This window comes from Schistocerca americana, chromosome 3, assembly GCF_021461395.2.
Source record: "Schistocerca americana isolate TAMUIC-IGC-003095 chromosome 3, iqSchAmer2.1, whole genome shotgun sequence".
NCBI classification, from domain to species: domain Eukaryota; kingdom Metazoa; phylum Arthropoda; class Insecta; order Orthoptera; family Acrididae; genus Schistocerca; species Schistocerca americana.
This window is the reverse complement of record NC_060121.1, coordinates 503,157,854-503,174,170: the sequence shown is the minus strand read 5'-3', so window position 1 is coordinate 503,174,170 and position 16,317 is coordinate 503,157,854.

Genomic DNA, 16,317 nt, shown 5'->3' with positions numbered 1-16,317 from the left:
ATATATATATATATATCTGGAACAGTCTTCAGTCCGGAGACTGGTTTGATGCAGCTCTCCATGCTACTCTATCCTGTGCAAGCTTCTTCATCTCCCAGTACCTACTGCAGCCTACATCCTTCTGAATCTGCTTAGTGTATTCATCTCTTGGTCTCCCTCTACGATTTTTACTCTCCACGCTGCCCTCTAATACTAAATTGGTGATCCCTCGATGTCTCAGAACATGTCCTACCAACCGATCCCTTCTTCTAGTCAAGTTGTGCCACAAGATCCTCTTCTCCCCAATTCAACTCAATACCTCCTCATTAGTTATGTGATCTACCCATCTAATCTTCAGAATTCTTCTGGTTGACCACATTTCGAAAGCTTCTATTCTCTTCTTGTCTAAACTATTTATCGTCCACGTTTCACTTCCATACATGGCTACACTCCATACTTTCAGAAACGACTTCCTGACACTTAAATTGTAAGTAGGCTGTTTAGGTTTTTTTATTGGTAACGCCACCTCTGTATGAAAATCACTGGCTGTGCTGTGTGCAGTCTGTGGCTAGTTTGCATTGTTGTCTGCCATTGTAGTGTTGGGCAGCGGCAGCTGGATGTGAACAGCGCGTAGCGTTGCGCAGTTGGAGGTGAGCCGCCAGCAGTGGTGGATGTGGGGAGAGAGATGGCGGAGTTTTGAAATTTGTCATGAACTGCTATATTTATATATGATGATATCAAGGTAAATACATTGTTTGTTCTCTATTAATATCTTTCATTTGCTAACTATCCCTATCAGTAGTTAGTGCCTTCCATAGTTTGAATCTTTTATTTAGCTGGCAGTAGTGGCGCTTGCTGTATTGCAGTAGCTTGAGCAGCGAAGATTTTTGTGAGGTAAGTGATTTGTGAAGGGTATAGTTTAATGTTAGTCAGGGCCATTCTTTTGTAGGGAATTTTGAAAGTCAGATTGCGTTGCGCTAACAAAATATTGTGTGTCAGTTTAAGCACAGTCCTGTATAATTGTTCAAAGGGGACGTTTCATATGTCGACCCTTAGCCGAGGATACCTCACTAGAATCTTCTGATTTTTTGTTGTAGTTTGTGTAATTAGTGTAGATTTTGTTTATTGCTAGCTCGTAATTGTAGAGAAAATCTCCTTTGTAGTTGCAGTCTTTCATTGTTGTACAGTAAAACAGTTGTGGCATGCATGTAGATTTGCACCAAGTATTTCGCAGCTGCAATTAACTAGATATTATTTTCAGTGTTATGTTAATGTGTTCTCTTATTTTTGCTCTTCAAATTGTGCTTTTCTGTGTTGTCGTGTGAAATACTGTGACAATAATGGCGTGTGAAAAACGTAATACTAGGCTCCAAAGTAAACTGAGAAATGACAGTGAAAATGAAAGCAGTGTGTTAGCGCCACCGAGTAATGAATTAACTGATGTTCAAAGTAGTAATTTGGTAATTGTGCATAGGGAAATGGAGCGGGCGGCAAACAATGGCGTGGACAGTGAAACAATTAGTGAAGAGGGAAGCATTATCGATCGATCGGTCGGCAACAGCTCGCCTCAGGATTCCGAAATGACAGGACACAATTTTGCAAATACTGTAGATTCAGGTTTTGCGTCCTCACCGTTTTCCCAAATGAGTCAAGACACGTTTTCCGCTTGTCAAAATGTGAATGTTGCCGGTGCAAATTCACTGCCGAAAAGCACTGAGGAACATGTTTCAGACACCAGTGCATTGTTATTACAGTTAATGCAACAAATGGGACAAAAGCTACAAAAGTTAGACACAACACTTGAACAAAATCAGAAACAAATGGGACAAAATCTTCAAAAGTTAGACACAATGGAACAAAATCAGAGACAAACACAGCAAAAGCTTCAAAAGTTAGACACCACACTTGAAAAAACACGTGAAGATTTAACTACTGAGTTACATAACATTGAATCGAAATGTCAAAAAGTCTGTAATGACGTAAAAACACAAATTTGTGAGCATTTTCAACCTATTTTTTCGCGGCATGAAAATGCATTACAGAATCACGAAGCAGCCGTAAAAGAACTGCAAATTATTGTTCATGAAAATCATGAGACCTTGCAAGCTAAATTTGACTCAGTTGCATCTACCGATTCGGTTACGCAACTTGCAAAAACTCAGGAAAACTTAAAGGACACAGTAGATACTCTGAAACTTGGTTCAGAAAAACATACAGAGGAAATAATTACACTATCGGAGAAAGTAGCCGAACTTTCGGATCAGGTCACTAACTTATCTTCAAAGGTAGATGATGATCTGAATGACACAAGACCCGTAGCCTTCACTGACGCAGAAGAGTATGAACAAATAAGAAAATTCAAACAAAATCAAAATCAAATCAATACACAGTACCAAAGAGAAATCCGGGAAGTACAAGATCAGTTGACGCAGGTAATACAAGAATTACGTATTTCAGAGGACACTCGCGCTCCAATACGGGAAGAGGGACATAGAAATACGGAACAACCACAAAATAATAACACAGGACACTTCGGAAATTATGAAAGAAATTGGCAAGGCGCATTGGATTTTGAGATGGAACCGCCGAAACGAAGTAACAATGACCGACATGCGACTCGCCGACATGACGATTTTGACTATAAGCTGTTTATTACTACACGTAAATTCAAAACATTTAAAAATTCTGGCAACGACATTCATCCACAAGCATGGCTCCATCAATTGTCTCATTGTTTTCCTCCCAACTGGTCGTTAGAACACAGATTAGAATTTATGTGTGGCTACTTGGAGAATGAACCAGCTGTAAGAATGCGATCGGTAATTCACGATTGCCACAGTGAAGGAGAGTTTTACCATGCCTTCCTCTCAGCATATCGGTCTCAAGCTACACAAGACAGAGTAAAACATGGCATCATAATGATGAAACATTTCGAACAATCTGAATTCTCCAGTCTTGTGAAATATTTTGAAGACATGTTGCACAAGAATCAGTACCTGTCAAACCCATACAGCCCTTCAGAACTCATCCGCATTTGCTTAATCAAATTACCTGAACATTTCCGACATATTATTTTGGCAGGACGTTGCAAAGACGACATTGAAGCTTTTCAGGGACTGTTACAAGAACTGGAAAGTGACACTGACAATCGCGGAACGCGAAAACAAGGACACAACAATTACAGGTCACATCCGTCACAATTCCGTGACGACAGAAACAATAACTTGACACGACAGGTCTATTCTTACAACGCAAATCGTGACCAAAATAGACACCACACGTACGACAACCGTTGGCAGAGTAATAATAGTTACAGAGAAAGATCGCATTTCCGTAGTAATGACTATCACAGAGACAATCAGAGAAACAGACAATATGGGAACCAAAACAAGTATTATCAAGGGAGGCAGAATAACTTCAGACGCAACAGTTCGGCGCAGACTTACGATTCAGGGAGAAATTCTCCACCACATGACCGACAAACAAGAAACTATGTAAACTACCGACAAAACGACAGACGTGAATTTCATCAGAACTGGCAGGATTCTAACAGAGCTGGGCCCTCTCGTCACGGTGAATTTGTAGAAGTTAGGTCTCCTAATCCCAATAACAACGCGCGGCAACAAAGAGACAGACAATGACTCGCGCCGCAGGCACCCACGTGCGCCGGCTGGCTCAGAGAAAAATAACATTGACGCTAACCCTGTGAAAAATTCCAGTATTCTTTACCGACGTATACTGCATGATAATTGCGTTCAAGCTGAAATTCTGAGTACTTTGAAGAGTAAAAGATTGTACCACATTTCACATGTAAAACCGATTATTGAAAGATAATCTGCTTTTTAACTTTGTCTTTGCCATAAAACGTTTCACTTCACGTTACTAGTATGCTTTAGAAACTGTTAACATGCAACAATGTTTGAAGTGAAATATCCAGTCAAGAACCAAGAGAACTTATTTAAACAGAAATTACGAATGCATTGTTATAATGAACAGACGACACAGTGTTGTTAGTTGTACATTCTTGCTTGTTAGTTGCACGATTATGGAACGACTATAAGGCTTACACACTTAGAACATTTACCAGTACTGCTAATGAGATTTTAATGCAACATTTTGGTTTACTTGAAAATATATTCTGGATTTAAAGTACTTTCAGTGAGATACCAGATGGCACAGTGGTTAGTTTATTTGATAGCTACACGACTATATCACGACGCTACTAATGTGTGACACAATTTACCTTGTTGCTTTTGCAGTGTATCTGTTTTATATCTGCACAGTTTTTCTGAATTCTTCTGGAAAGTAAAACATGTTTTAATAGTAACTTTTGTGGTATAGCTACAATGAGACTGCCTTTCCCGTAGCACAACAATACGTTACAGCAAAGTACTTTCCTCATCACGGCAATAAGCGTAATAACTAAGACATTTATACGCAAAGCATTTCACTTTTGTGTATTATGAGGTAAGTACATTGACTTCTGCAGAACTTAGCTTTCGGAGGACAATAACTATGACACTTCCACAGAGATTATGTTGCAACAAGATGCACATTTAGCGTTACAGGACACGTATTTGAGTGATTGATTTTGTACTTAAAATATTTATTTTTAAAGATATTTGGAGTACAATGATACCAAGGTTTTCCTTTATACATTTCATTCCATTGCTGTAATCTGTAACACCTGAGGGTATAATTACATTAATCCTCAGGGAAGTACACGCTTACTTTGTGTACCGTGTGTGTGGCAACCACAAGGAACCCTAGCTAATATGGTATTTGCTTATACAACTTTACACATCGGTACCATATTTCTCTAACACACAAATTACAAGCTATCTGATCATTTAACTGAGAGAGACAAACATTTATTTTACTATATCAGTGACAGATGTTTACGTAATTACACAGTTGGATAACTTCACACTCATGAAACTGTATTTTGTCTGTACTTTGTAAACTGTTCATATTTTTTCGGAATCATTGTGATACTATGAGAGCCTTGAATGATATATTTGGTATGGATTCATGATTTTTGAAGTACGTTTGAGGTAGATGACACTATTGAAATGAGCAGAGAATTTTTTTTTAGGTTTTGAAATTATTACAGAAAGCTACGACGTTTTTGAGATTTGACTGAGGTGTTATGATGTTATTATTACGACGACGATGTGTACTATGCTGCTGAGATATGTTTATGACCAATAAGATGATGCTACCGTATATGAGGAATAAGAAGTATGTTGGAAACCAAGAATCGTACTTTAAGAGCTATGAAATGTGCGTAAATGCGTGACTGTATCACAATGCTAACGAATATTTTATTTGGACACTTATATTTATAGGATTTTCTTTCTACAGATTTGCAACGCTAATTCTTGACCTGTGAAATATTTTTATATGAGACTGCCACTGTAGCGGAAACTGTTGTCGTAAATATTTCCGTAAGAAAATTAAGTGACCACCTGCACGTAATGCGTCGTGGGCACCCAGCTGTGTCAGACGCCTGGAGAAAAAGCCATTAGCGCGTGCCTTTCAGAGCACAGGAAAAAAAAAGGGAGGCCATTATCCTGGCCATTGTCATTCCTTTAGAGAAAGCATCGCAAATCCGACACGCTGATTACTTGGAAACATATCGTACTTTCTGATATTTACTGAAATGCCTAATGAAATGACAAGAAATAGTTTGTCTACACACCTGACTATGACTACTGTCTTTCTAGATGAGAGATTTCTTTACTACTTATGAAATGCCACATGACTATTGAACGATGTTCTTATGCTTTGCTTTGTACATAGTTGCTTATTTCATTTGATATCTAGTTTCTAGCTGCGCTGCAGCATTGGTTAAAATAAAATTTTATAGATGTACTAATATAAATACTTTCTGTCTACAGATCGAGTAAATAATAATTTTTTTTAAAAAATGAGGGAGCACAAAATGACATTTACCTTCACAGGAACTGCATTCATAATTTTCTTTTCAAGTAATTGGTAACTTTTTGGTAGAATAACTTCTTGTGGTGCACCACTTTAATTACATAGATATTAAGATGTGAATATACATTTCCCTTATCTGCATTGTTGTTTTTACTGTAATATTTTTTCTGCTTGAGCTTTGTCATGTATAGATATAAGTTTTATATTTTTTATATTTTTTTATATTTGCTGCTGCTGTTTGCCAGGCATAGTGCTACTGAATTTTAAATTGTGTTACTCTGCTAAGCCAGATTTATTTTTTTGTTGCTGCACATTGGCTCATATTAGTTGTAATGTTGCATTGCTTGGTAATTTAGATTTACTGTAGCTTGCTTTGCAATTTTCCATTTTTTTGGTCATTGCTGTTTGTGTTACTTATTTTGTGCTGCTGCATTGCCTCGTCCCTTAGTTTAGCATCTGAGCTCAGTAGATTTAAGTTAGCTTAAGAGGGGGTAGCCTCTAAGAGAATGAGTTGCGATGAATTGGAAGAAATCTATTGAGAAAACAGGTTTAGGTAGGATTTTCTTGGAAATAAATGTTGAGGTAAGAAATGTGTGAACATATAAATACAGAAAGCATGCTTAGATAGAAATTTTTTGGTGGAAACAAAGGATGAAATAAGAGGAAAGATATATGAAGTTTTGGGTTGGACTGCAGTACCAAATGTTACACTGAAAACGAACCCTGTCCTTTCCTATTGGTGTTATCCCACTATGTGTTTGTGTACCCTTGTGTATTTGTTTTCTTCCTGTCTCTGTGTAGTTTCATAGAATTTTTTCTTCTTTTAATATTAAGCTACATTCACTATGATGAGGAATACTGTTATCCTCGAATATAATTGGCATTAATAATATGTTATTTACTTTGTAAAGATGTTAGACATTATTAATTCTGTTCTGTTCAATGCTCATGTGTGAAGTTGATGTTTCAAAAGTTATTGTGATCTTTTATGTATGTACTCATGTCATAATTCCACCGATGTATATGTTAGATCGATTCTTTTGTAAAGCCTGTGTTACTACAAATGTTATCTGTATTGTTACGTTCTTTAATTATGTATTTTGTACCTTTGTAATTGTATTTTCATGTTGTAAATTTATAATTGTACAGACACCAGTTCTTCCAATTAAGTTACATTTCACTGCACACGTTTCTGTTGGTCATAGTATATGGACAATATGTGAGAAGTAGGGACTGTTAGTGTTTGCACGTGTGATGATAATTCAGCAAGGGACTGGATAACAGCATTGCTGGTTCTAAGGACAATTCCAAAAACTTTGTGAGTGCACAAGTGGTGGTTATGGACTTGCTATATTATCCGCAAGACGCTTCAATGGTGATTGTGCACCTGCACAGTCACAACAGATGGCTGCTGGCTATCTCTACAAGGACTACAGTGGGTCTGCATCTTTGATGACTCACCAGTACCATTATCTCTACAAGGACTACAGTGGGTCTACATCAACCATCAATACCATCATCTCTACAAGGACTGCAGTGGGTCTGCACCTCTGGTGGCCCTCCAATACCACAATCTCTACCAGGACTCCAGTGGGTCTGCTCTGTGATGACCTACCTACCAATATTCTTCAAAACTTCGAATGACTCTGCTGTGGGTTTGCTCCATTGTGGCCCATTACCTGTCAGCATGTCAAGAGTCAGCACTGTCTTTCCGTTGGAAGGACAACACTGCTTCTTCAAGACTCCATGGAAATCCACTACTTCCGTGTGCATTTTCTTTTACTGCTCAGACTTTGAGAAAAACTCTGCATTTTTACTGTGATGAACAATGTGGACTGTCTTCATGGACTGTGAGAAATTTTTAGCTTTTGACCAACATTGTATCAATAGGTGTGTGCATTTGATTTCTTTGTTATTGTAATTATGAAAAATTTTTTTCAAATCTGTATTGGCCACTGCCCAATCCAATTTGTAAAAATTTTTGTGGGGAGCATGGGGGCTATGTAAGTAGGCTGTTTAGGTTTTTTTATTGGTAACGCCACCTCTGTATGAAAATCACTGGCTGTGCTGTGTGCAGTCTGTGGCTAGTTTGCATTGTTGTCTGCCATTGTAGTGTTGGGCAGCGGCAGCTGGATGTGAACAGCGCGTAGCGTTGCGCAGTTGGAGGTGAGCCGCCAGCAGTGGTGGATGTGGGGAGAAAGATGGCGGAGTTTTGAAATTTGTCATGAACTGCTATATTTATATATGATGATATCAAGGTAAATACATTGTTTGTTCTCTATTAATATCTTTCATTTGCTAACTATCCCTATCAGTAGTTAGTGCCTTCCATAGTTTGAATCTTTTATTTAGCTGGCAGTAGTGGCGCTCGCTATATTGCAGTAGCCTGAGCAGCGAAGATTTTTGTGAGGTAAGTGATTTGTGAAGGGTATAGTTTAATGTTAGTCAGGGCCATTCTTTTGTAGGGAATTTTGAAAGTCAGATTGCGTTGCGCTAACAAAATATTGTGTGTCAGTTTAAGCACAGTCCTGTATAATTGTTCAAAGGGGACATTTCAAAATCTACACTCGATGTTAAAAAATTTTTCTTCTTCAGAAACGCTTTCCTTGCCATTGCCAGTCTACATTTTATATCCTCTGTACTTCGACCATCATCAGTTATTTTGCTCCCCAAATAGCAAAGCTCCTTTACTACTTAAAGTGTCTCATTTCCTAATCTAATTCCCTCAGCATCACCCGACTTAATTAGACTACATTCCACTATCCTAGTTTTACTTTTGTTGATGTTCATCTTATACCCTCCTTTCAAGACACTGTCCATTCCGTTCAACTGCTCTTCCAAGTCCTTTGATGTCTCTGACAGAATTACAATGTCATCGGCGAACCTCAAAGTTTTTATTTCTTCTCCATGGATTTTAATTCCTACTCCAAATTTTTCTTTTGTTTCCTTTATTGCTTGCTCAATATACAGATTGAATAACATCGGGGAGAGGCTACAACCCTGTCTCACTCCCTTCCCAACCACTGCTTCCCTTTCATACCCCTCAACTCTTATAACTGCCATCTGCTTTCTGTACAAATTGTAAATAGCCTTTCGCTCCCTGTATTTTACCCCTGCCACCTTCAGATCTTGAAAGAGAGTATTCCAATCAACATTGTCAAAAGCTTTCTCTAAGTCTACAAATGCTAGAGACGTAGGTTTGCCTTTCCTTAATCTTTCTTCTAAGATAAGTCGTAGGGTCAGTATTGCCTCACGTGTTCCAACATTTCTACGGAATCCAAACTGATCTTCCCCGAGGTCGGCTTCTATCAGTTTTTCCATTCGTCTGTAAAGAATTCGCGTTAGTATTTTGCAGCTGTGACTTATTAAACTGATAGTTCGGTAATTTTCACATCTGCCAACACCTGCTTTCTTTGGGATTGGGATTATTATATTCTTCTTGAAGTCTGAGGGTATTTCGCCTGTCTCATACGTCTTGCTCACCAGATGGTAGAGTTTTGTCAGGACTGGCTCCCCCAAGGCTGTCAGTAGTTCTAATGGAATGTTGTCTACTCCGGGGGCCTTGTTTCGACTCAGGTCTTTGAGTGCTCTGTCAAACTCTTCACGCAGTATCGTATCTCCCATTTCATCTTCATCTACATCCCCTTCCATTTCCATAATATTGTCCTCAAGTACATCGCCCTTGTATAGACCCTCTATATACTCCTTCCACCTTTCTGCTTTCCCTTCTTTGCTTAGAACTAGGTTTCCATCTGAGCTCTTGATATTCATACAAGTCGTTCTCTTTTCTCCAAAGGTCTCATTAATTTTCCTATACACAGTATCTATCTTACCCCTAGTGAGATAAGCCTCTACATCCTTACATTTGTCCTCTAGCCATCCCTGCTTAGCCATTTTGCACTTCCTGTCGAGCTCATTTTTGAGACGTCTATATATATATATATATATATATATATATATATATATATATATATATATATATATATATATAATGACTTTTGAACACTATTAAGGTAAATACATTGTTTGTTCTCTATCAAAATCTTTCATTTTCTGACTATGCCTATCAGTAGTTAGTGCCTTCAGTAGTTAGAATCCTTTAATTACGTAGCTGGCAGTATTGGCGCTCGCTGTATTGCAGTAGTTAGAGGAACGAAGATTTTTGTGAGGTAAGTGATTCATGAAAGGTATAGATTATTGTTAGTCAGGGCCATTCGTTGGTGGGGATCACTGAAAGTCAGATTGCGTTGCGCTAAAAATAATGTGTGTCAGTTTAGTGTTGACCAGAATAAGTAAAGAGATAAATGGCTGAGTACGTTCAGTTTTGCTCAGCTGTTTGAAAATCAAATAACGTAAGATGTTTATCAACACAGTAATTCATTGATTTTTCTAAGGTGATGTTTCAATTCACTTGACCACACAACTGATGTAGCAAGTCCATTTTTTGTGGCAATTTTTCTAAAGGCCCATCCCGGCCCTCATTAGGCCACAATTTGACCCTTTGAAACTCGCTCAGTTGACTGTAGGAAGTACAAGTGTGTCTCTGTAGCATGGTTGTCTCCTTCCTCCACACTTTTGCACCATACTGAGTCTTCTCGCCGTGAGTATTCCCTATTAATGGGTAAAAACGGATGGCGGCATGATAGCTATACCACTACGGTACCTGTTACAAGAAGACCCTGAAACCGTAATCAGTACATTTTCAATCGACCAGATGCTCATAAGATTTCATAGAATAAAAATCGACGTTGTCTTTCCAGGTGTACAATTTTCTTCCCGGCAGTGGATGTGCTCTGTTCATCATGTCTTCATAATTTTGATAATTTGTTACTTCCACTTGGTCTACGACGGTTGTCTTTCATGACCTCTCCTTGATTAACAGATCCAACTTTTCTGCCTTTTGGTAATGGCGATCGAGTAGAGGTCAAACTAACTGCTGATGAAACCGTCCATCTTGGTTTAATTTGACTGTAACTCTCCTGAATACCACCATGTGTTGTTGACACAACATACGATCACTATCCACGAGATCAGTATATTTATTACACTGTCCAGCCACTTTAATTCCACCACCTTTTAGAAGCCTCAGTAACTTCTGTTTGGAGCGCGAGACGTGCAAGAAGAGAGTCAGTCTGGTTCTAGAGGATACCGACATGAATTTGGAGCCATGACAGGTCCAGTACGGCGGGAAAGCTGTGCTACGTTTCTCGGCTCATGGTCCATCCTGCAAACAGCCCGAGCGAAGTCGTCTAGAGATTCTCGATGAGGTTAAAATCCGGATAGTTTGGTGGCAGGGATTATGGTAAACTCATCCTGGTGCTCTTCGAACCAATCACATACACTGAGAGCATGACGTGTCGCATTGTCCCCTGCTGGATACCATCATTCCGAGAGAAAACAAACTGCATGTAGGAGTGGACATTGTTCCTAAGGAGAGATGCATTCTTGTGTTGATCCACAGTGCCTTCCAGAATGACGAGATCACCCAGGGTATGCCACGAAAACATTCTCCAGACCTCTGCCTCCTTCGGCCTGGGCCCTTAGCTTTCTGTCATCTAATACCGTGCGCCCAAACTGCCATCAGTCTGATGGAGCATATGAAAAAGCCATCTGTCGCTACTCAGTGGACGCCCTACTGTAGTATTGGCGTGCATCTTCCAGCCTTCATCGTCGATGAACAGCAGTCAGCATGGGTGCTTGAATGAGGCACCAGCTTCGGAGGCCCGTAGACAGTAGCTGGGGAGACACTCTTGGTAGCCCTTGTTTCACCGTGGCGGCCTGTTCTACAACAGTTACACGTTTATTTGCATGTACACATCTACGCAGCTGTCGTTCTCTCCAGTCACCAAGGCCCACGGTGCACCACAATTGCCTCGGTGCCGGTTTTGGACAACGCCATTTTGCCCTGCACGGTATATTTTAACCACGGCGGCAAGCAAACGTTTTACGAACTTAGCCGTTTCGGAAATGCTTCCATCCAGACCCGAAATCCAATGATCATGCCCTCTAGATTGTCAGATAACTCGAGATACCTCGCTCCATTTCCGCCTTACGACAACATCCCCCATCCCCTCCCAACAACAACGCGCTTAATATACCCCCATTTCTAGTGCTGCCAACTGTCGTCTGTGAGTGGTTCTTCCACGTTGACCTCGAACATAGGCGGTTAATATGACTGTACCGTGTAAGTAGATTAGATGGGAAACTTCATGATTGTGAAGAGCTCTAATGTACAAAAATTGTACCTGCTCATGTAGTGTGCCGTGCAAAGTGCTACATTGAGAGACAGAAAGGTGAGCCAGACCAGGACAGATTCTGCGTGGGGAATAAACAACCGTGACTGGTACACTGGTCAGCCTGAGTATGGGTTTTAGGCGGTATTCCATGCTCGCTTAGGCAAATGCTGGCCTGGTACCCAGCTGCCGCCAAAGAACATTCAACACACAAACAATTAAAGTACGATAAAGCTTACATGATTCACAGACAGGTGCCGCACATGATTTACCGACCCTTGGGGACTGACGACTCCTGCGACAGGGAGGACATCTGGTCCCAAACTTACATACAAATTTAAGAAATTGTCAAATCTTGAGTACAGCAGAGCGCATACTTGTATGCGGTAATGGTTACTGACAAGAACAATAAGATCTGCAGCTACATACAGCGTGATTTAACTGTCCCTACCGATGTCCGGCCCTGAAAATCTGTGCGTGAGATTTTCATATTCTCTCGCTCACTACGTGCAAGCTATTAGCCTTACAGCAGAAATGAACAGGGCCTTTTGTGGGAAATTCAATTTGATTATATTTTGTGCTGGGTTACGTTTCCGCTAGAAATCGTATAGGCCGTCGGGTTAAGGATGAGCGTGTGGGCTGGAGGTGAGTTTGATGGAAACTTTTATACGTTTTTCTTGAAAAACCGTGTCCTCAAAAATGGTTCAAAAGGCTCTGAGCACTATGGTATTTAACTGCTGAGGTCATCAGTCCCCTAGAACTTAGAACTACTTAAACCTAACTAACCTAAGGACATCACACACATCCATGCCCGAGGCAGGATTCGAACCTGCGACCGTAGCGGTCGCGCGGTTCCCCACTGTAGCGCCTAGAACCGCTCGGCCGCTCTGGCCGGCCCGTGTCCTCCACCGAAAACGTATCCCAGTATAAAAACAGCTACATTAAATTCCCTACAAAAAGGATCTATTAATTTTTTCTGTTGGACAAATGGTTTGTGCCGAGTAAGCGAGAGAATATGAAAATCTGAGGCGTGATTTTTGAATGCTAGATATACCACTGCGGGTTGTATAAGACGACATCGGTAGGGGTAGGTGAACTACTGTGTACATATTCCGCAAGGTACCGTACGGTGTATGCCAGAGGATCCCTTTTTCCACTGCTAGCCATTTTTTTCCATTTTCACTCGCGGTCAGATGGAGGAGGAAACGGCTGTCAATATGCCTCCGTCCGAGCCCTAATTTCTCTTATCTTGTCTTAGCGGTCCTTATGCAAAGTGTGTACTGACGGCAGGAGAATCGATCTGCTTTCAACTTCAAATGCCGGTCCTCTAAATTTTCTTAATAGTGTTTCACGAAAAGAACTTCATCTTCTCTCCAGGGATTCCCATTTTACTTCACGAAGCATCTCCGATATACTCACGTGTTCATTGGACCTACCGGTAACAAGTATAGAGAAGCCTCGGAACTGTTTCGATGTCCCATAGTTCGACCTGGTACGAAACGCAAACACTCGGGCAGCACTCAACAACGGGTAGCATGAATGTTCTGTAGCGGTCTCTTTTGTATGTGAAGTATACTGTATTAAAACGCTCCCAAACACCCGAAGTCAACATTCGCCTTCCCTGCTACTGACATTATGTGCTCATTCTGTTTCATATCGATTAGCAAAGTTAGGCCTAGATATTAAATCGACGTCACTGTATCAAGCAATAAACCACTAATACTGTATTCCTGGGTCGAATGACTGTTTCCCCGGGGCTCGTCTGCATTAACTTACATTTTTTTCTACTTTAGAGCAAGCTATCAATCATCACACCAAATAAAATTTATGTCAAACTCATCTTGTACCCTTCTACAGGTACTCAGTGACAATAGTTTCCGCCGGCCGCGGTGGTCTCGCGGTTAAGGCGCTCAGTCCGAAACCGCGCGACTGCTACGGTCGCAGGTTCGAATCCTGCCTCGGGCATGGATGTGTGTGATGTCCTTAGGTTAGATAGGTTAAAGTAGTTCTAAGTTCTAGGGGACTGATGACCACAGATGTTAAGTCCCATAGTGCTCAGAGCCAGCCAGAATAGTTTCCGGTATACTACAATGTCATCCGGTAACAATTGGCGATTGGTGGTCACCCTGTTCGTCACACAACGTATGTATGTAGAGCGACTAGAAAACTTCCATGGGGCACTCTTGAGGCTATCCTTGCCTCTGATGAAAATTCAACGTCAAGGACAAAGTACTAGATACTATTTAGCAGGTCTTCAAGCCAGTCATATATCCGAAAACATATTCCTTGTGTTCGGACCTTTGTTAACAGTTTGTAGTACGGCACAGTGTCAAACTCTTTCCGGAAATCTAGCAATATAGAATCTATCTCTTGCCCTTCATCCATGGTTCACAGAATATCACGTGAGGAAAGGAAAATCTCAGTTTCGTAGGGGCAGTGCTTTCTAAATCCTTGCTGATTCATGGACGCAAGTTTTTCCATCTCAGGAAAATTTATTATATTCCATCCCAGAGTATGTTACAGAATTCTGTAGGAAATCGATGTTAAGTATACTGATCTGTAATTTTGCAGTCTCGTTTTTTTACCCTTCTTGTATAAGGGAGTCAGTCGCTGGGGATTTTACCTTGGCGAGAGACTCGGGATAAATGAAAGCTAAATAAGTTGTCAGTGTCGTAGAATATTCTCGGTAAAACCGAACTGGACTCCATTTGTTTTCAGCTCTTTCAGATGCTTCTTAACGCCAGGGATGCCTATTTCTACGCCCTCCAATTGGGCATCACTGCAGTGGTCAAACGACGTTACGTCTGTACGAAACTTAGTGACTTTACGTAGCACGAGAATTTTTTCTGGTTGTCGACAGTATCCTTTGCTATGGTATGATGGTGGGAGTTGCAGTATAGTGTATCGGGACTTATATAGATGCAACAATTTACACAAACATTTTTGGTCGACTTTTCCGTAACACTTTTTATTTTTTATTGTATATTTTATTTCATTTATTTATTTTTACTCAACAGTGCAATCTTGGTTTCCTCAGAATTCTCTCAATTATCTTATTAAACCACGGTGTGTCTCTTTCGTCCTTAATCCACTTAGTCGATACATAATTCTCTAGAACGTATTTTAGATTGGGTATAAACTATACCCATAAATCCTCTACGTCTATGTTACTGGAGTTAAGCGATGTCCATTCGCAGTCTAAGTGGGATGGTAACCACTGTTTATCTGCTCTTTCCAGTATAAAAATTCTCCTACCATTCTTGATCGATTTATTTGCTTTGGTAACCTTGGTCACTATGATGACATCAAATGGTTCAAATGGCTCTGAGCACTATGCGACTTAATTTCTGAGGTCATCAGTCACCTAGAACTTAGAACTACTTAAACCGAACTAACCTAAGGACATCACACACATCCATGCCCGAGGCAGGATTCGAACCTGCGACCGTAGCGGTCGCTCGGCTCCAGACTGTAGCGCCTAGAACCGCACGGCCACTGCGGCCGGCTATGATGACATCACTAATCCCTGTTTCTATAGTGGCACTATCCTTAAGATCAGATTTGTCTGAAAAGCTGCAACGTCTGAAACATTTCCACTACTCGTGGCTTGCCCAACTAGCTGCTCAAGGCAATTTTCGGACAACCATTTCACAACTGCTTCACAGAATTGTCTCTCCGTACTACTAGCAATGAGGCTATAGACGTTTCAGTCTTTTCTTGGTAGCATGCAGTCCCCTGCAACCAGTATCAGGATATTTCCGCGCTACCCTTCGTGGATTTATATTGAACGAATCTACAACTATTACGGCGGTATCGGGCGGCCAGTAAAAACTTCCGACAATTGAGTTCACATATGCTAGTTACTCGTGTGTAGATAACTTCATAGTCCGACTCGATTTAAATCTCGAAAGAGAAAATAATTTCGTTGACTGCAATGAACATTCCCCCTACAGTGGCGTCTAACCTGTCTTTCCAATATAGGTCACACGCATCTTTGCATATTTCGGAGTCTTATTCTTCCAGTTTCATCCATCTCTCGGGTCCGAGAATAAATTACGGGAAAGCAGTAAATTCAGGAATTTTCTGACGAACGCTTCTGCAGGTTACTGTTAAAAATTTTGGCAGACCCACTCCCTCTAACTTGCACATGATCTACGTATTG